Raw genomic sequence first — 20797 nt, forward strand, 5'->3', positions numbered from 1 at the left:
AGTCTGATAATTTTATTCAGTTGATGATTTGCTTGTTTTCTGCCTGAGATTTCTTTATTTTTCCATGAATTTCAATTCCTTAACAGCAGTATGGCTCAATATTGAACATTATTTATCAGTGTTCCTGGAACATAGTCTTTGTTATAGTCCGTAAATTCAGATTTTTCCTTCAGTTCTTGGAAATTTCTTTAAATTTTGAAATGTCTTTTCCATTTTCTTTTTTTTCTTTAGAAACATTAATCTATGTTAGACATGTGTTTGTCTTTTATATCTATTATTTGTTTCTTAATTGTTTTACTTTCTGTGATCTTTAGCCATCAGTAATTAAGTTTTTGGTGTTTTATTTTGTCCCTGATGTTTCTAATTTGTTTGTCTAAAATGATTATGTTTTGTTCTTCTTTTTGTTTGTTTAGGTCTCAACCTCTCTCTTTACCTTATTCACTTATTTTGACTTTTATCATTTTTTGTGGTTTTTTGTTATATTTTTGTGTTCATTAGAGGAAAGTAATCATGAGGAATTTCCTTTTATGTTTTGTTATACGTTCTCGTAAGATTCTTTGTCTTTTGTATAGAATCTTCCATTTTTATTGTAAAATTTTATTATTTAGCTTGTTTGCATAACTACCATACTTTTACTTTTACTTCTTGTTCATGCTTATAATGTTCTGCTCTGATACTCTGTTGGCCCACACAAACAGAATCTTAGTGACTTCTTCTCTTCTCCCCACTATATGTAAAGCTAACTTTTTCCCCCACTCTCAGCTAGTTTGATTTTTGTCCGATATTGTATAGCTTATCATGAAGAGAGGGAGAGAGATCTTTGAGATAGGCAAGGAGGCTTTCTTGGCACACCTAAGGTTTGCTTTCTCTTGTAAGATTTTGTTAAGTATTTTCTACCAAGTTCATTCTATCATATCAGAATCTGTGGGCAATTCTCAGGGAAAAATGTGCTTAAATCATTATCTGTCAGTTGAGAGAGTAATTAGTCTGGAGTCTACTTCTATCTAGGGAAGTCAGCCCTATTTTTCACTTCCTTGCTTCACCAGTTTTTGTGCTGCAGGTTTTTCCAGCATAATTGCTTTTTCAATTACAAGAAAGAAGAGATAATGATACCTACTCAGTTTGTTTCTCTCCATTTATGAAGGCATTAAGGAAAATTCTCAGAATTTTGTCAGCTTACCAGTATTGCTTCGGGACCATGGGGACATGGTTAAGAACTGAGCTTTGCAGCACCCTTAGTTCTGGGTCCAGTATGTTTATCTTCCTCACAGCAACCAATTATTTAATGTTTGATGCTTCACGTTGTGTTCCTTGTGTTATTTAGTTACTTTTGTTTAATTGTTTTTGTTTAAAAAATTGTTTTTGCTAATTTTTTAGGAATTGAAGAAAAAAAATTAATTGCCATTTCAGCTTACCATTCTGACCTGGAACCTATTCCTTAGTGTCCTTTCTAATTGATTATGGAGAAATTACTTCGTAACTCTGGGTTAAGACTGGAGTTTACTCTTTTTATTTGAAGTTTTAGTGATCATGGTGGTGGTGGTATATGTGTTTTTATGTATATGAATGAGAGACAGTGAGGAAAGGGAAAACATGCGGAATTGAAAAGTAGACAAATACTTCTAAAACAGTGCGTTATGCAAGAGATTAAGCTCATTTGACCCAAACAGCATATGTATTTGCAATTTAGATGAGGGATAATGGTGACAACAGTAGCTAATATTGCATGAGTACTTATGTTGTGTCAAGAACTGTTATGAGTGCTTTATAAGTTTTAACTAATTTAATCCTTATAATAGACCTCTGAGGTAGTACTACTATTATCTCCCATTTTATAAATGAGAAAACAACATAAAAAAGAAATAACTAGGGTTACAACTGGGATCCAGATCTAGGCAATTTATCTCTTAATTTCTAATCTATGAATTTGGTTCCTTTATTAGATTTCTGTAGAATGTGTGAATAGGATTTAATCCTGGCATACACAGCAGCATTATTCTGAGCTATTTAATTTTATGCTTATCTAGTGCAGTTTTTCATTTTAGTCTTTATCATCTTGCTATGAGATTTATAATATTTTATAGTAATATTATAAAGCATGATGATAAAATGGCTAAATAAAAACAAACTTTTCCAAACAAATTTTATTGTTAACTTAATCTTTTAGTGGAGAAAATATATTTGTTCAACTGTTCCACATGAGAGTCAATTTTAAGAGAGCAAACATATATTTTTTATATTTAGTAGTCTTTTATTTTCATAGAGAAAGAGCTCCCTTTTTTCAGTGCCCCAATTGATTGAGGCATGCTCACATTTAATATATTTTTAACTATATTGCTCTTAAATCCTAAATAATACTCTACAAGCTTAAGGATATTTTTTGCTAGACAGCTTGTATTCTGAAGGTTATGTATATTCAGACTTGAATTCATGCTGTGCTTTCTTTTATAATGTCTCTGAACTTTATCTACTGCTAGTTACTTCCTCCTGTACAAAAGAGATGTCATGTATTTAATATACCATTTGTGGTTGTAAAGTAGCTGACTTGTTTCATTTATTATCAAGTGATTGATGACAGTGTAGATCTGAACTGCACATCTCTTTAGTTCATTGCATGATTATCGTTGGAGTGGGATATCCTTGAGATCTTCTGCTTTTGATTTATGTAGAGGTTCCTTGAATGTCATGACATCATTGATTGGGTGTACATCTTAACTTTGTTTTTTAATCTTTCAGCTGTAAACAGAATATTTATTCAAAAATTATGTTGTGCAAATCATTGACACTGTCTTGTAAATATGGTGTATGTGTGTACACAAATCATAACAATCCTTTTGTTAAAAGAATTTTTCTGTCAAAGTTTAGTTTATTTAAACTAATATGATTTATCTGTAAAACATGTGATCAAGATTATCGCATAAGGGGCTGACCCAGTGGCGTAGTGGTTAAGTTTGCAAACTCTGCTTGCTTTGGTGGCCTGGGGTTCTTGGGTTTGGATCCCAGGGATCCCAGGTGCAGACCTACACACCACTCATCAAGCCATTCTGTGTTGGCATCCCACGTACAAAATAGAGGAAGATTGGCATAGATGTTAGCTGAGGGACACTCTTCCTCATACACACACACACACAAAAAGATTATCACACGATAATTTTATTTTGGAATCTGTGGAAGTTAAAATCCCCTTCAGTAAGAATTTGTTAATATTCTTTTGGTTGATGTTGCTTTGAATTTCATCTCCTATCTGTGGAATTCACTTATTAGCTTCAATGGAACTGAATTCTATTCAACTGATGGCCAATCAGCTTATTTGAAGTAATAAAAACACTTTTTTATGAAATAAAGGGTTTGAAAATACTTGATTAATTCTAAATATAGCAATCTATATATTTTTCAAATAGTTTTTCTCATTAGGAAACAAAACAGTTTTCAATAAAATAGTGAACCAATTTTTGCTGGTTAAGTACTTTTAAGTTTTTAAAAAATTAATAAACACTTCTATACCACTACTTCGTTATCTAAGCTCTTAACAAGTATAAAAAAAATCTTGGTAACAGTCCTTTGAGGTAAATACCATTATGATGATCACGCCAGTTTTACAGATAAGGAAACTTGGAGCACAGAGAGGTTAAGTGATTTGTTCTAGGTCATACCACTAATATGTGGTGAACTCATGTAGTCTGATACAGAGTATAAACTTATTACCAGTTTGCTATGTGGCCTCTCTAACATCTACTAGGTGGTTTAATACACATTTTCTCATTTCAGCATGACAACAAATCTGTGAAGTATGTGGGATAGATTGAGACAATGTGATTTTGCCTTTGTCACAGCTTTAAGTAAATTGCTAATTTCTGAACCAGAACCCAGGTCTCCTAACAATAACCCAGTATAGTCTCTGTCCCCATATCTTCTGTTGACCTCAAGGTATCATGAAGTGTTTTGCTGTTGCAGTAATATATTATTCAACAAATGCTTGACAGTTCTCAAGAAATATGAAGCATATTAAAAAATATATTAGAGACCTAAACTGCCAATTTTAAGGTTAATTATGATGAATTATCCAATTTCTCTCTTCAATATTTGCTTTTTATTCAGATTGATGGTCATTTGCTTTTTTTATTTACAAGAAATATTTATATTCCTAATTATAAAAGCGATACATGTGTATTATAGAAAGTTTAGAAAATAATGAAAAATATAAAGAATAAACATCATCCATTGTCTAGCTTTAACAACTGTTTATCTTCATTGTTTTTCTTTTAACCTTAGCTAGAAATAATTATAGACTTAGGAGAAGTTGCAAAAGTAGTTTGAAGGTGTATAGAAATGCTACTGATTTTTGTATGTTAATTTTGTATCCTGCAACTTTACTGAATTAATTGATTAGATCTAACAGTTTTTTGGTTGAGTCTTTAGGATTTTCTAGATATAAAATTGTGTCATTTGCAAATAGAGAAAATTTTACTCCTTCCTTTTCTGATAGCTTTTATTTCTTTTTCTTCCCTGATTGCTCTAGCTAGGACTCCCAGTAGTAGTTGAATTGGATACATTTTGATATAGTCCAATTTAGAGGTTTTCCTTTTGCATTGCTTTCATTACTTTTAGTTCTGGTAAATTCTTTGCCATTTTAAGATTATTTAAATCTATATTTTCTTCTAGATTTTCTATGGATGTAGTCCTTAATTTTAATTTTTAAAACATCTGAGATATTTTTCTTAGTATTACATAAGATAAGACTCTGATTTGATTTTCTCCATATGCTTTAGCCAGTTTCTCCAAAATCATGTCTCTGGTTTACAAAGCTTTCTTTATCATGTATTATGCTATCATGCTTGTTAGGTCTTATTTCAAATTATTCTGTTGTGTTTTATAGATCTCTTTTTTTTCTTATTGTGCATCACACAGTCCTTAAACTAATGCAACATTGTTTGGAATTTTATGTATTGTTTTTTATCGTTTATTATTAAAATTTAAATAAATATGTAAAAGCAGAAGGAATAGTGTAATGAACATCCGCGTCTAGATTTAATAACTGTAATATTTTGCCACATGTGTTTGATTTTTCTGTTGTTGAAGTGTTTTAAAGTAAATTACAGACTTTGTGAAAATTGACCACAGTGTGTTAATATGATTCTATAAAACATCAGGATATTTTTCTATATAATTACATCATTACGATTTGTAAAAATAAGTACCAATTATTCATAATATCTTTTAATTCTTAGTCTATATTCAGATTCCCCCTATTGGTTCAAAAATGTCATTATCAGTTAGTTGTTCTGACAAGAATCCATTCAAGGGCTACACATTACAATTAGTTGTTAGGTCTCTTTAGTTTTTTTTTTAGTCTTGGATACCTAAAACTTACAAAAAAGTTAAAAGTATAGTACAACAAACTTAAAAAAAATTTAATGAGATGTAATTCACGCACCATATAGTTCACCCATTTCAATGTACAATTCAGTGGCTTATAGTATATTCAGTGTTGTCACCATCACCACAATTTTAGAGTGTTTTCATCACATCAAAAGAAACCCTGTACCTGTTATCAATTACTTTCCATTTTCCCCAGCCCTAGACAGCCATTAATCTGCTTTCTCTCTCTCTAGATTGCCTATGCTGGTCGTTTGATATGATTCGAATTATAGTATCATACAATAGGTAGTGTTCTTTGACTGACTTCCTTTATTTAGCATCATGTTTTTAAGGTTCATTTCTGGGGATGAAAACAGCTGGGGGTCTGTTCTCTTCTACTAAGGGATAGTTACTTTCCGAAATTTAGTTTTATACTTCTTTGCATTTTGTTATTGTTAGTATTGGAGCAATAGTTTCTTGCAACTTTTGTACATTCTATTAAGATGTCAACATCCTTGTGAGGTTTTCTTAAATTTACTTTTTAACAAATTGGTAATATGTTCATATTTCTAACTACACAAAAAAGTTTGTAGGAAAACCACTCCCTTGCAACCTTGTCCTGGGGGAATTAGCATTATCACTTTCTTGTTTTTTTTTCTCCAGAGACATTTTACAAGGGAATACAAATATGTCATGTGTCTTTTTACACAGATGTGTAGTATACAGTTTTGCACCTTCCTTTTTCATTTTTTAAACTATATCTTAGTGTTGTCAGGATATACTGAGCTTCCTCAATTTATTATTTCTTTATATAGTAATACATTGTATTTTTGTATACTATATCTCTGTGTGTGTATATACATATATGTGTGTGTGTGTATGTATGTGTGTGTGTGTGTGTGTGTGTATATAATCATAATACCAGGCTTCAATTATTAGACATTTATGTTTTTTCCATTCTATGGTATTATGAGAAGTGCTGCAGTTTATAATTTTGTACTCTGCATTTTGTTGCTCTGTGTTTTTATAGGTTACTACTGAATTTTCTGTTTTACTTTATCATCATCTGTTAAAATTATTATATATTTTTCATTATGCAATCTATAGAAATAATGTTCTCTGTTAGTAAATTTTTTTTAGATTCTTTCATGTTATATGGATAAATCATACCAGGCTGAGGATTTTTTGAACATAACTAATTCCAACTTTCTAAAGGATTTTTATAATTATTATAAGCAATGTTGATTTCCTTTAAGTTATGTGCATATACTAATGTCATACAATATATTGATTAGTTTTTGTGTGTTTCAAAGAGTCAAGTCTTAGAGCTAGTTATTGATTGGTTGAGTTAATTTTTTTCTAATTCAGTTTTATCTTTTGCTAACTATATTTTTCCCTCCTGTTGCATTCATTTTGGTGCCCCCCCCTTCCCTTTTTTTCTTGTGTATTTGAATGCTAGTTTCTTTTTTAAGTAATGAAAACAAGTCAGGATATGAATATTATTCTGAGGACAGCAATGGTCTCATCCTATTTTGTTTTTACACGGCATTCTCATTTTTGTTAGTTTGCAAATAGTCTGTATGTTTTTTGGTGTAGTAGTGATTTACAATTTAAGGAGTTTTTACTTTATTGTTTGTTCAAATTTTGTTATTTTACTGTATTATTAGCAGATAATATGATATGCAGAATGTCTAACTTGGAAATTTATTGAGGATTTTTTAATGGGCCTAATTTGATATTAATTTTACATTTACAAACATTTTTGTATGTAAAAGAAAAAAAAATGAAATAAACCACAACACTCTGATCTATAATCATGGTAAAATTTCCAATGGGAATTTTTGAATGACCAGAGAAATGTTTCTCAGTTGTGTTTGAAAAGATAAATAAATATGCTAAGCTATTCGGCAAGATGTTCAGTAAGGCATGATGAGCTCTATGAAAATTAAATGTGGAAATTCTATTGGGAATCAGGTAGCAGAACACAGTATAGAGGAGTTTTGAGACTTCTAAAGAGGATAATTTTCTGGAGTTCCAAAGTATCAGACAGTCTCAAGGAATAGATTTATAAATTCATCGTTGTAGACATTTTTATGACCAAAATAGCAAACATTAAAACTGAAAATAAAATTAGAAAAAAATTTGGATAAAGTATGAAGTATTAATATTTACATATATAAAAAATATAAATTTAGAGAATATCAAGATCCTAATAGATAAGTGGAGGAAAGATGGAGATTGGAAAGAATACCTCTTGTCAGTAATAGAAAAGTGCAAATTAAAGTGGCAAAACTATTAAAATTCTTTTTATATTTGGTATGCTAGTAAGGAGTAGCACAATTAAATAGACATGTTACTCATAACATTATAACTGTAGCACAGTTCTTTTGGAGAACTCTTTGAAATGAGGCGTATGTTTGACTTAATTTTTACTTAGGATTTTTTATGTAAATTATTTTTAAAAAATCACATCCTTGAAAATATCAGTTACTAAGATAACAGAAAAATTTTGGAAAATGTCTTAATGTCCAAGAGTTAATGGATAAGTAAGTAAATAGTGGCAGATCCACTTTGTGGAGCACTGAGTATTCATTAAAATACCCAGGTTATTACTTTAATTTTTAAAATGTAGGATTGAAATTTATTCCTTGTGATTATAACTAATGCATGAATTTTGTCAAAGTTTAGAAGGTAACTGAGAAGTAACACAATTGTTCTTTTTTCTTTTACTAATGCCTTTTTAATAAAATACAGCTATGGGTGTTAAAAAAAAAGATAACTAAAATTTAGGGAGAAAAGGAGAGATTACCTATGACCGTTAATTCAGAAAGATAAAAAATGAAATAATTTGGATGTTCCCAAACTGAATTACATATTATCTACCCATGCACAGCTTCCTACTTGTCATAGGCACAGTAATTCTTTCCGTCTTCCAGACTTTAAAACTAATAGTCACAACCAAAGAGAAAATAGATAAATTGGACTTTATCAAAATTAACAGTGTTTGGGATTCAGAAGGCACTATGAAGAAAGAGAAGAGACAATCCACAGTATGGAAGAACATATTTGCAAATCTTATGTCTAATAAGGGTTCAATATCTGGAATATATACAGAATTTTTACAAATCAAAAATAAAGAGAGACCTCACTCCTCCCACCTCCAGGCAACCCCAAAGTTGTACTCGCCTGGCTACTTTCCTTCTCCCAGGATACCTTGTCCTCTACATTTTCAGCCTTGGCCAGGCAGAATGGCTCCTGCAAAGAAGGGTGGTAAGAAGGGCTGTTGGTGAACAGAGAATGCACCATCAGCATTCACAAACACATCCATAGAGTGGGCTTCAAGAAGCATGGCCCTCAGGCACTCAGAGAGATCCAGAAATTTGCCGTGAAGAAGATGGGAACTCCCAACGTATACATTGATACCAGGCTCAACAAAGCTGTCTGGACCAATGGAATAAGGAATGTCCCATACAGAATCTGTGTGTTGTTGTCCAGAAGATGTAAAGAGGATGAAGATTCACCAAACAAGCTCTGTACATTGGTTACCTATGTACTTCTCACCACTTTCAAAAGTCTACGGACAATGTGCATGAGAACTGACGGCTGATTGTCAAACAGTTATAAAACTACCAAAAAACAATAGAGACATATAACACAATTTAAAAATAGGCAGAGATTTTGAATAGATATTTCTCCAAAGATGATATACAAATGGTCAATAAGCACTTGAAAAGATGTTCAACATCTTTATTCATTAAGGAAATACAAATCAAAACGACAATGAGATACCACTTCACACCCACTGGGATGGTTATGATCAAAAAGTCAGTAACACGGGTTGATGGGAATGTAATGAAATTAGGACCCTCCTATGCTAATGATGGGAATGTAAAATGGTGCAGCCACTTTGGAAAACAGTTTGACAGTTCCTCAAATGTTTAAATATAGAATTAACCATATGACCCAGTCATTCCACTCTTAGGTATATACCAAAGAGAGTTGAAAACATATGTCCACACAAAACCTTGTACATAAATGTGCACAGTAGTGTTATTCATAATTACTAAAAAGTGGAATTAACCCAAATGTCCATCAACTACTGAATGGATAAACAAAATGTAGGCTATCCATACAATGCAGTATTATTTATCCATATGTATTTATGTGTACGTGTCTAATATATCTGTATTATGTTTACATATATATGTGTTTATATATTTATATATGTTTGTATATATAAATTCTAAGAGTTGAAATCACAAGTTGTAGAATAAATAAAATTCTTATGTCACGGATCTGTTATGTAGAGACAAAATTCGTCAACCAGCATTCCTTTAATAGGAATTGTTCTTGGTGTATTCAATTTGCCTCAACAGTGCTTTAGTTGGTTTGCTTCTTTAAGGAAAAATGATATTTCCTATTCATGTTTCATATTCCATATAAATTAATAACCTTTATCAGAATAATAACAAATCTATGTTTAAATGTATTTTTAAATATTTTGTTGTTGGGCTAACACTATACTGTGTTCTCATGCTATACAGTCTTTCAGATCATGTTTATTATCCATACATTCTTCAAATCTAGGTTTATGATTAGTATTGGATACTGAAAATTTCTTGATACTTTTACATGACTTCCTGCATTCATTGTAAATCTTGTTCGGCAGCCAGCTTCTCTGCATGATTTCTCTTCAGTAATTAAATTTAGCATTTCCAGCTGCTGAAAAATTTGTTGGCCTTTTTTGTTCATTTGTGTTTCTTCATGCGTAAACCATAAGACAGCCACATAGTTTTAATTCTTTTAAAGTGCCATTTTATGGGCTGGGTATGGCAGTTATATGCTGTGAATGGTTTACTTTCTTATTGAGTCCTAAACATGAATCTGAAATATTAATCTTCAATGTTAATCTAAATATAGATCTGATGTATATCAGATATGTGATTGCCCTGAGTGACTTTCTTCAAGTGATTTATAGGGAATTTAGATTTTTTTCTTAGAATGTCAGACCAGGTAATTTGTAATGATGTGTAATTTCAGACACCTGTATTTTCTCTCTTAAGTGTAGGTATAAGCAATTACACAGGACTATATGTTGGGCTAATTACCATAGGATTTAACAAATCCTTAATTATAACATAGCAGAATAATTTTAAACAGAAGAGATAAATCTTATGTCTGTTATTTTACAGTACATTATTTGGGAAACTTTACTTGATTATATTTATATTAGGGATTTTTGTTGATTTAGGTAGTTTTTGGGAAGGTGTTTACTGATACCACTGAGCCACATATCTGTCTTCAGAGGGTGTGATGCTTATAATTCAATGCCCCTTATTCTCCATTACTGCAGAAAGTACTTTTCATAGGTAATGTAGTTCTTTGTAATAAATTATAAGCATCTACCTACAGCTTGCTATTTTTAGATATCTCAAATGGTCATTGTTTAATATATTAATGAGTTCACATATGAACAGCCAATAAAAGTCTTGGTATAATCATTACTTGTGGACTTAGGTAGAATTACAGTATATAAACTGGTAATATTTCATGTCCTTTATTGAGAATCTGATTTTACCAGTGGATGCATGGTGTATAGTTGATTAAGCAATTTTAAATACTTATTAACCTAATTCTCCAAGTCTATAATGCTGTTTTTTTCTTTATTTTGTATTTCATTGTTAAATATAATTTGCCAACATAATAAATTGATAAGGCTTCAAGTAGAAGAGTGTTAACAATACAAATTTTTTTGTTTTAAGTATTAGTCATCTTTGATTGCCTTTGTTTTCTTTGGAGTACTAGACCATAGAATATAATTCAGTTGATGAAAAGCTTTAATTTGAGAATGAAAAATTATACCTAACAGGAGATGGAGATTTAAAAAAATTATTTATCCCTGAAATTCATGTGGAATTTCAAGTGCCCCTCAGTAGTCAAAACAATCTTGAAAGAAAAAAGAACAAACTTGGAGGACTCACCCTTCCTGATTTCAAAATTTACTACAAAGCTTTGTACTTCGGTACTGGTACAATTATACACATAAATACTAAAGGAATAGAATTGAGAGTCTAGAAATAAATCTATACATCTAAGGCCAATTGATTTTTGACAAGAGTGACCACATCAATGGGGAAAAATAGTCTTTTCAAGAAATGATGCTCAGACAACTGGAAATCCACATTCAGAAGAATAAAGTTGACCCCCACCTCATACCGTATACAAAGATTAACTGAAAATGGACCAATGACATAAATATAACAGCTAAGCCGTAAAATCTTAGAAGAAAATAGAGTGGTAAATCTTCATGACTTTGGATGTAGAAATGGATTCTTCGATATGACACCAAAAGCACAAGCAACAAAAGAAAAAACAGATAGTTGAATGTTGTGCTTCCATGTCTTAATCTCCTCATCATTCCTAAACGCCCAGAGTAAGACTTCTATCCTCCTAAAGCTCCCAGCATAGTGCTTTTCGCATAACATTTACCAAGTAAGATTATTTGAAAGAGTTGATGTATGTGCCATCTTTGCTTTTAGTAATGTGTACTTCTGTTCACTTGTCAGACGATTTGATCATATTTTGAAGGTGAGATGGGAGAATTTGATCAATGAAGATGCAAATGTTTTGTCTCAGAACTTTATGAAAGATCTCAAACTATAGTATAGTATACTTATCCAGAGTTATACTTTGCATGTGTACGTAGAAAGGATTATTTAAGAAGAATGCAACTATGTGATTCCATGTTTAGTATCTGTATTTTTTTTGGTGTATTAAATTTCATCCAGCAGAAGTTGAAGAAATAGGATGAAGAGCTGTCCTGTCATTTTTTAGTAGATGCAACCGCTAAAAATGAAGAAATTTATATCCCATTTTTTACCTTTTAAATGTCTTTTCTTTAGTTATGGAAAGAAAAAAATTTCTATGTAAATAATATATGACATTCATTTATGCATAATAACACAGCAGATGCTTACTATTTTACCTCTGTATTGCTTAGTGTATCTCTTTGTAGAGAGTAATAATGGCATGATGTCTGGGTAATAATTTTCAGATGATTCACTCCAGCAAGTCATAGAAAAGCATTTTTCTCTAAGTTAGGATTATGTGAAGGCGTTATCTTTTATAGAAGATCAGAAATTTTTTTCTTTTTGGAGATTTAACATATACATGATACTCTCTCACATCTCGTTTAGAAGAACTTATGAAATATTTAAATGTTACTTTAAAAATTAAATTTTTGTATATTTTGTGTCTTTTGGCCAAACTTTTTATGGTATCTTTATATATATTTTGAGTATCAAGAACGATGTAAGACTATTTACTGTGTTTAAAAGTAAGTAAACTTACCCTAATAAGAACTGTCAGTAATATTATAATAGTTTTTTAGCATCTTGTTAGAATGAAGGTAAAAATTTTAGTTCTGACACTCTTAGTAGCGGTGAGTAGCTTGTTCTAGATTCTTTGTTTTGTGAAGAGTGATTTTTTTCCCTCATGATTGCTATCACATAGCACAGTACCTGGCAGATAATAGAGTAAAATTGTGTATAGAATTAAAGATGTCTGCTTTACATTGTAATGTAGCATGCTTTTTCTTTTACTTTCTGTAAGATAATCTTTTACTTGTGAATGAGATACAAAAGGAGGGAACCCATGTGTATTTCCTAAATTACATGGTAGCATATTAACAAGTAATTTAATCCATCTAATTCTCTAACCAGTATTTGAAATACCAGTTGCATAGCTTTCATCATCACAGCAACATGCAGCCGCCGCAGTATGACAACCGACAGGCAGGTGGTTCCCTGACCTTGAAACAAACCTGGGCCGTGGCAGTGAGAGTGCCAAATCTTAACCAGTAGATCACCAGGGCTAGCTATGGTGATCTCAATGATTATAAAAATAATGACTGACTTATTAAGTGCTTACCATGTGCCAGTCTCTCAGAGTACTTTGCATGAATTATTCATTTTATCTTTAGATCCCTATAGTTGCTTTAAAGTGGAAGTCATTACTGTTAGACCTACTACAAAAATAAAGAAGCTGAGGCTAGAGAGGTTTAATAAATTTCCCGAAGTTATACAGTTAACAGGGGAACGTGTAACCTACATGTAACCATGTCTTTAATCTATTTTGAGAAGATTGGGACATTTCCAGTTGTTGAAGCATCAGTGTACAATAAGAGTTGTCTTATCCTGTTGTAATCTAGAATAAGAGTTGCTCGCCAATATGTTTTGTTTCTAAATTACTGGGTTTTTTGGCTTCTTTAACTGCGTTCATAATTGATAAAAATATAAATTATATGATTGAGTAAAAACTTTAAAATTATATAATAATTGAAGCTAATACTTTTCAAACTGTCTGTGGTGAAAGACCAGATATTTTAAAAGTTCAAATCCGTAAGAGATATATAATGTTTCTAAAATGAAATAAAAATGTATTACTAGCAAAAAGAAAAATAAAAATATAACATAGAAACTTATTTTTTACTATTAGAGTCAGTGGGCGTATTAGTACATTTCAAGAAATGTACTCAGAACAAACATCATATAGAACAAAAAGAATTACAAAAGCTATATAGGTTCGCTGGAAGAGTGCAATTAATATAAAGAATTGCACGGGACCGGGCCATGGCCCAGTGGTTGGGTTCGCAGGCTCTGCTTTGGCAGCCCAGGGCTAAGCCAGTTCGGGTCCTGGGCGTGGACCTAGCACTGCTCATCAAGCCATGCTGAGTCGGCATGCCACTTTCCACAACTAGAAGGACCCACAAGTGAAATATACAACTATGTACTGGAAGTCTTTGGGGAGAAGAAGGAAAAATAAGATCTTAAATAAAGAATTGCAGTTGTGCTCATGAGCTTTTGTTGTTCTGTAATTGTAACTAAACAAAAAGATGTGAATGAAATAGCAATTCTTTGTATTAAATGTCTGATGCACACTTTGAACAAATACTGTTTATTATAATCAAAATTTTTAAAATTTTGATTTTTTAGTACTTTTCTAATGTGACAGATGAGCTTGCTCTTTTAAACTTATTTGATCTACTTTGGATTGATTGTAACGCTACCCTCTGAGGATAATGAAGTTGTTTCTCTGTTTTGTTTTAGTAATATTAATGGTATTAGTAATAATATTAGTAACAGTGTTTTGTTGGTGGGAATGGAAGAAGAGATTTAAAGCAGTATCAATGACTGAAGATAATAATTTTCAACTTTTATTCAAAGTGAAGCAAGCGATGCTCTAATTTCAAAATTCATTTTCATTTCTTTGTCATTACCAGTTCCAACAATTTGCCCTATAAATTCATAGTTAAATTTAAATCCACCTTTTGACATAAGAAATTTTAGATTTTAGAGCTATGAATTTTCTATGCTTGGATCTTCTTTAAATGAAAAAAATTTCAAAACATTCTATTACATATTTTAGATGTTTGGTAATATCGTTTCACACATATGCAATATCCACATCATCCCCTACTTTGTTGATCATTGTTAAATTATGTAATAGGTCATAAAAAATCTGTATAAACTCTATTTTTCTATGTGGTCTAATCTTCTCTTTGTTTTTCAATCGTATCTGACCCTGGAAAAATGTAGTATGTAGTTGTTAAGATAATTAAAAATACTGAAGATATCAGACACTTGTGGCTATCCTATTGATATCTTTAAAAGTTGTGGTTCAAACCTTCTGTAAAGGGACTTGTTTCCCCTCATAAATCATCATACGTTTGTATGCATGTGATAACAGTATTATCAGTTTCCATATTACTACATAATAAAAAGAAAAATCTCAAAATTAATATGTTAATCTTAAGGTAATTCTCAATTTTATTTAATCACTACATATACTATAGTTTAGATGACTTTTTTTTTTTTTTTTTTTATGGTAGCAAGACTTTCTAGATGAAGGAAACTGGCCCAGGCTCTTAAATCTTTTTAACTACCTCAGAATATTTTCTTGTGTTGGAGCTATGCTGTCAGAACATTTCCTAAACAAAAGGTAAAGTTCAAAGCATATTTGAAGATAATGTAATTCTTCATAGTTTTATAGTGTTCAGAGCTAGTTGTGTTTGTCATTAGTGAAGCTAAAAAAAAGAGGATTTTTCCTTATGTTCAAATTTCATTTTTTCTAAAAAAAAATTTTTAGCAATATCTTTGTGATTTTCAAGTTGTATTGAAAAATGCTTAACTAGTTTTTTTTGTTCAATTAGTGGATCTTCATTAACTAGTTCTTGAATACATTAAGCTCTGGTCATTGGAAAGTGGCACCTGAACTGCCTTCTTAGCCACAATTCACTGATGTTTCCAAGGATATGTCTGTGATGCAGGTTTCACCAATGTCTTGCCAGTTATGCGTGTATACATGTACATATATTCAAATAAAATTTATATATTTAAGTTTTGGTAATGTGATGTGCTACTTTATAGTAAGTTCACTAAACACTGTGGTTTTTATGTGAAATAGTGCGTACCTGTTTATTTTTTTTTTTCTCTGCTTTATCTCCCCCAAATCCCCCTGGTACATAGTTGTATATCTAAGTTGCAGGTCCTTCTGGTTGTGGCAGGTGGGACGCCGCCTCAGCGTGGCCTGACGAGCGGTGCCATGTCTGTGCCCAGGATCCAAACTGGCGAAACCCTGGGCTGCCTCAGCAGAGTGCACGAACTTAACCACTCGGCCACAGGGCCAGCCCCTGCATATGTGTTTCTGTTGGCTTTTTAATTTAGTATTCATTTTTTCAATATTCCGTTCAGCTTTGAATAATCCTATTTGCATTTTTAACTTAAACTGCTTAAGTTTGGTAGTTTTACTATTTTGTTAGTTATTATATGTTTGCAAATAACCATACTATGGTTTTAATTCTTCATCATTTATGGCTACAGAAGTGCCGTCACCTGCCAACTGTTCTGAACACCACTGGAATAATTTATTGATCTAGCAAACCTAAGTTTATTATGTACCACAGTAAATGGGAATGCCATCTTCACAGAATTTCAGGAGGAGATAGGGGTGGTTATTTATAGTTGTTAGGTATGAGCTCAAGTGGTTTACGCTGGGCTTTTCCATGTGGGGATTTGATTGGGGTTGGTTCAAATTTGTCATATATGGAGGACAGGGAGGGAACAGTCTTGAAGTAAGCGTATTAGTAAGTGGTTGATAAGTGAGCTTTTTGCCCTGGTGAGCAATCCATTGTTCTGAAAAGGGGACTCTTTGCTTAGAGCAGCAATTTGTTGTTCAAATAAGTTGGTTTGTATATTCACTAAAGCAAACAGTGGAGTTATTTGATGGTTTGCAATTTTGTCTTCCTGGACTAGAGTTTCCTAGAACAAACAGTGAAATATTTGTTGTGTTGAAGTGTTGACTTACATGGTGTCAGTTTTCAGTCCTGGTTGTTAAGTTATATGGATGTAGGTGGTCCTATTCCCAAAACTGAATTATTTATATGAGTGATCTTACTTTGGAATAATTTTTTGGAAACTACTTTAATTGTCATTTCATTTACTACTATTACCACATTATAAAAAGGCAAGTCTTTTCCTGAGAAGTCCAGTGAAGTTTGTTACTCTAATTGTAAATTCTTATTAAAACGAAATAATTAAAAGTTTGCTTCCCTTCTGAATCTAATATGTTATGCCATAAATTTAAAAGAATAGATTTCATTGAAAATTAAAATAATTGTAAAAATAAGCTATAAAAATAAATAAGTGCTTACATTTTGGGTTATGAGTTATATACTGACCTTAAAATATCACACAGAATGTGATCCTACTGTGCATAACTACTATTGATATCATGGGAATTTAGTAACACATAAACTGTTTATTGAGATGAGTCCATTGTCTTGTGTTTGGATGCTGTGGTCATGTCCACCTGCTATAAACTTTAGAAATTCTAAATACTTACTCTCAATTTCTATACTTATCTCATTGTGGATTGTAAACAGACAGTTCTCAGACTGGCATCAAAAACATGCATCAACCTTAGTTGAGTAGCATTGGTCTGGACTATCATATTGTTGAGAAATTAATTGAATGTCTTTGTCAAGAGCATACTCATTTGATCTTCATCAGCAGCCACAAATGGTCAAAGTTCACTTCATATACACCTAGAGACTCATCTGTTTATATATATCTTTGGTTTTATGGGGGGAATATTTAATAATTATGTTTGTTGATTTAATAAATTGTCTCTATTTCACCTTTCGCGTTGTAAACTCCTTTAACTCCTCTCCAGTTTTGTTAAATGGGAAAAGAAAAAATCAAAAATTTGTTTCATAGTGTTACGACGTCACCTGTGGTATCTCAGGGATTGCTCAGATCAGGCACAGGCCACACTGATTTTATCCATATTACACTCTTGGTCTTCCAAGTAACATTTTTATGGTAAAAAGGGTGCTGCTAAAAAAAAGTTTGAAGAACTATTTCTTGGACTTTTTTGCTTGTTATTTTATTTTTGGGGATGACTTTCTGAGCTCCTGAGATACTCTTCATAGGAATGTGAAGAATGTTGCCTCTTGGAACTAGGACAGTGAAATGTAACATGTCAAATGCTTTTCTCCGTCTGTATAGCAAATAGTGCTCCTTATAGACAATGGCTGATCAACTGAGAAGTCATTGATTATAGCTCTTTATAGAATTATCATCCACATCACCAAAATTTTATGATTTTATTATACAGAATTGTGGTATTAATTGTGTGTGTTTTCTTTGGGACTTTTCTAAAATGTAATGTTTCTGTGTGTTTACCCTGATTGTCTATTTAATGCAGTATTTGTAAAGAACCAGTCTTATTTCTACTTTTTAAGTAGGATTTTTTTTTTATTTTGCTGTTTTTTAACTTGGTAATATTCTTTGAGGCTTTTTATGTTTGCTGTTTTTTTCTCTCCTATACATCTTGTCCAGTAGAATTGTTTTCATAATCCTATTTTTTTTAGCAGTAAATATTTTGCTATATTAAACAACTTTTTTGGTGCCTTATTCTTGCCCATTAATGTGAAATTTAGTTCTCAGATGGCAGTTAAGAAATTTTCTAAAGAGAAAACATAACATAAACATTACTTCTAAAGAGAGTATTGTAATCTTTTATCTTACATTAGAGTTTGATTAGAACAATGTTTGATGGTCCTTTAGACATTTAAGGTTTTTTAAACTAAAAACAATTATCATATTTTCTTTTATTTCTGTAATATAATCATCAGCATGTTAGTATTTCTGGACTGTCTTAAGGACTTTGGAATTCACAGCCATTGTTCTTAAAAGATTGCTTACACGGCCTGGCATTGACTGTGTACCCAAGCATTGAGGATGGGGCTAATAATAACAAGAACATTAATAATAGCTATGATATATTGCATGCTTATTATGTGTTGGGCACTATTCTAAGCATTTTTTCATACAATAACTCATTTAATCCTCACAATAACCTATGAGCCAGATATGCATTATTTGTTATCCCCATTTTACACATAAAAAAACAGAGAGTTGTTAGTGAATTGCCCAGTGATTTCAACTCTTAAGCTCCGTGTTCTACTCTTTTTACCAGTAGTATATTGCCTCTTCTTGAGTTGCACAAAGTAAGTTGAGGGAAAATTATTTGACTTTCTTAATGATAATAAATGGACTTGATAAGGTGCCATTATAGAATGATGAACTTTGTTAATGTGTACCGTTCTAAACTTTGTAAATGTGAATGGGTAAACTTTTGCCTTATTTGAGGAAGAGACCTGTAGATAATACTGAGCAATTTATAAGATCCCCCATTGATATTGTCACATCAATTCCTATATTTGTTACATTGCACAAATAGTTATTATGTTGGCACATTGATGCCCTAAATATCATTACTTTAGTAGAGTTTAATAGTGTAAGTTATGTAGAAATGTGTTTAAAAATAACTTTTACAAGTTCTATACATAAGTGAAGTTCTTTTATAGTTACTAATACTTTTGTTACATATTCTCTTGAAGATAGCAAATCTTACTAAAGTTGACATTTTGCTTTGACATACCTGAGAATACTATTTTTTTTTAAAGATTTTTATTTTTTTCCTTTTTCTCCCCAAAGCCCCCCAGTATATAGTTGTATGTTCTTCGTTGTGGGTCGTTCTAGTTGTGGCATGTGGGACTCTGCCTCAGCATGGTTTGATGAGTGGTGCCATGTCTGCGCCCAGGATTCAAACCAATGAAATACTGGGCTGCCTGCAGCAGAGCACACGAACTTAACCACTCGGCCATGGGGCCAGCCCCTGAGAATGCTATTTTTAATGCAACTTAAAATTACATTGTGATTGAAAAATTCAACTTCTTGGATTTGACTTTTTATTCTGGTATGTTTACTATGCTATAAATGAAACCTATGATTTAACCAAAAATGGGCCTCTTTGTGGGTATAAATATGTTATAACTTCCTGTATTTAGTAAGATTTTCAGGTAGGGCAAGTTTCTTCCCATTGGGGCTTATGCTGTAACATTCAAAATTTTTTGTGTGGCTTTTCTTTCGCATCTAGAACCTGTTTTGGAGATACCTACTTGCAATTAGTGGTGTGATCTGTAGTCAGGAAGACTTATTTTGGGGAGGTGTTTAGCTCTCAATCATAGAGATAGAACTGTAAACTTAGCATCAGTAATAGGATACATTAGTGAACTGAGCTGACACTTTAAATTAAGCAGACTTAAAAGTATAACTCTGATAAACAAGGGCCTCTTTTTGTCCTAATTAATGAGTGTTCATCCTCCCTTACATTGTTGGTACATGAAGATAGATTGCCATAGAAAGTAAAGCACTCATCCTTCACTGCTTTGTTTAGGGTCAAAGTAATTCACATGTAAATAATATATAAAGATTAACTAATTTTCTAAAAAAGAGCAATGTGGGTGGATTCTTTGGCTTGTGTTTACTACTATTAGCCCAGTAGTTATCAAGACTGGGCTAGACTGTATGCTTGCTCTGTGAATGGGGAATGGTCTTAATGTATATTTTCATAATTTTAAAACAGTACTTTTAAAAAACAAACTCTCCCTTACCCAATGTTTCTGCGGCCCTTCTTCCTCCATTTCCTTTCCAGACTTTTATTATCTCCACCCTCCTGATTTTTATCTCAAACTCTTGACTTAACTTCTGAGCTCCAAACCTGTGTATAGAACTGTTTACTGTTCACCTACACTTGAAATTTCTTGTAATCATCCCCACTTTTTTTGGGAGAATTTCCAGAACTGAAGTTCTCCCCTGTCATCTGCTTTTCCATTTTTACCCATCTGAGTAAACATCACCCCCATTTACTTGCTTATACAAGTCACCCATGACCCATGTTTTTCCCTTAACACATTTTGGAGTCTCTCCTCAAGTTCTATTTATTTTATCTCCAAATATATCTGTTGTCAAAAGTGTTATTTCTTATCTTAAACAGCCTATCTGTAGTCCAAAATAACTGAAGTAATTAATCC

The 20797-nt window shown here is 31.9% G+C and overlaps 1 protein-coding gene and 1 pseudogene across 5 annotated transcripts in view; both read left to right on the plus strand.

The window, feature by feature from the left end:
- Nucleotides 1–20797, plus strand: part of LRBA (LPS responsive beige-like anchor protein) — a 709727-nt gene that overhangs the window by 284489 nt on the left and 404441 nt on the right. The gene's annotated exons all lie outside the window — the stretch shown is intronic.
- Nucleotides 8607–9116, plus strand: LOC138923290 (large ribosomal subunit protein eL31-like; annotated as a pseudogene).

Source organism: Equus caballus, chromosome 2, assembly GCF_041296265.1.
Source record: "Equus caballus isolate H_3958 breed thoroughbred chromosome 2, TB-T2T, whole genome shotgun sequence".
In the NCBI taxonomy this organism is placed as follows: Eukaryota; Metazoa; Chordata; class Mammalia; order Perissodactyla; family Equidae; genus Equus; species Equus caballus.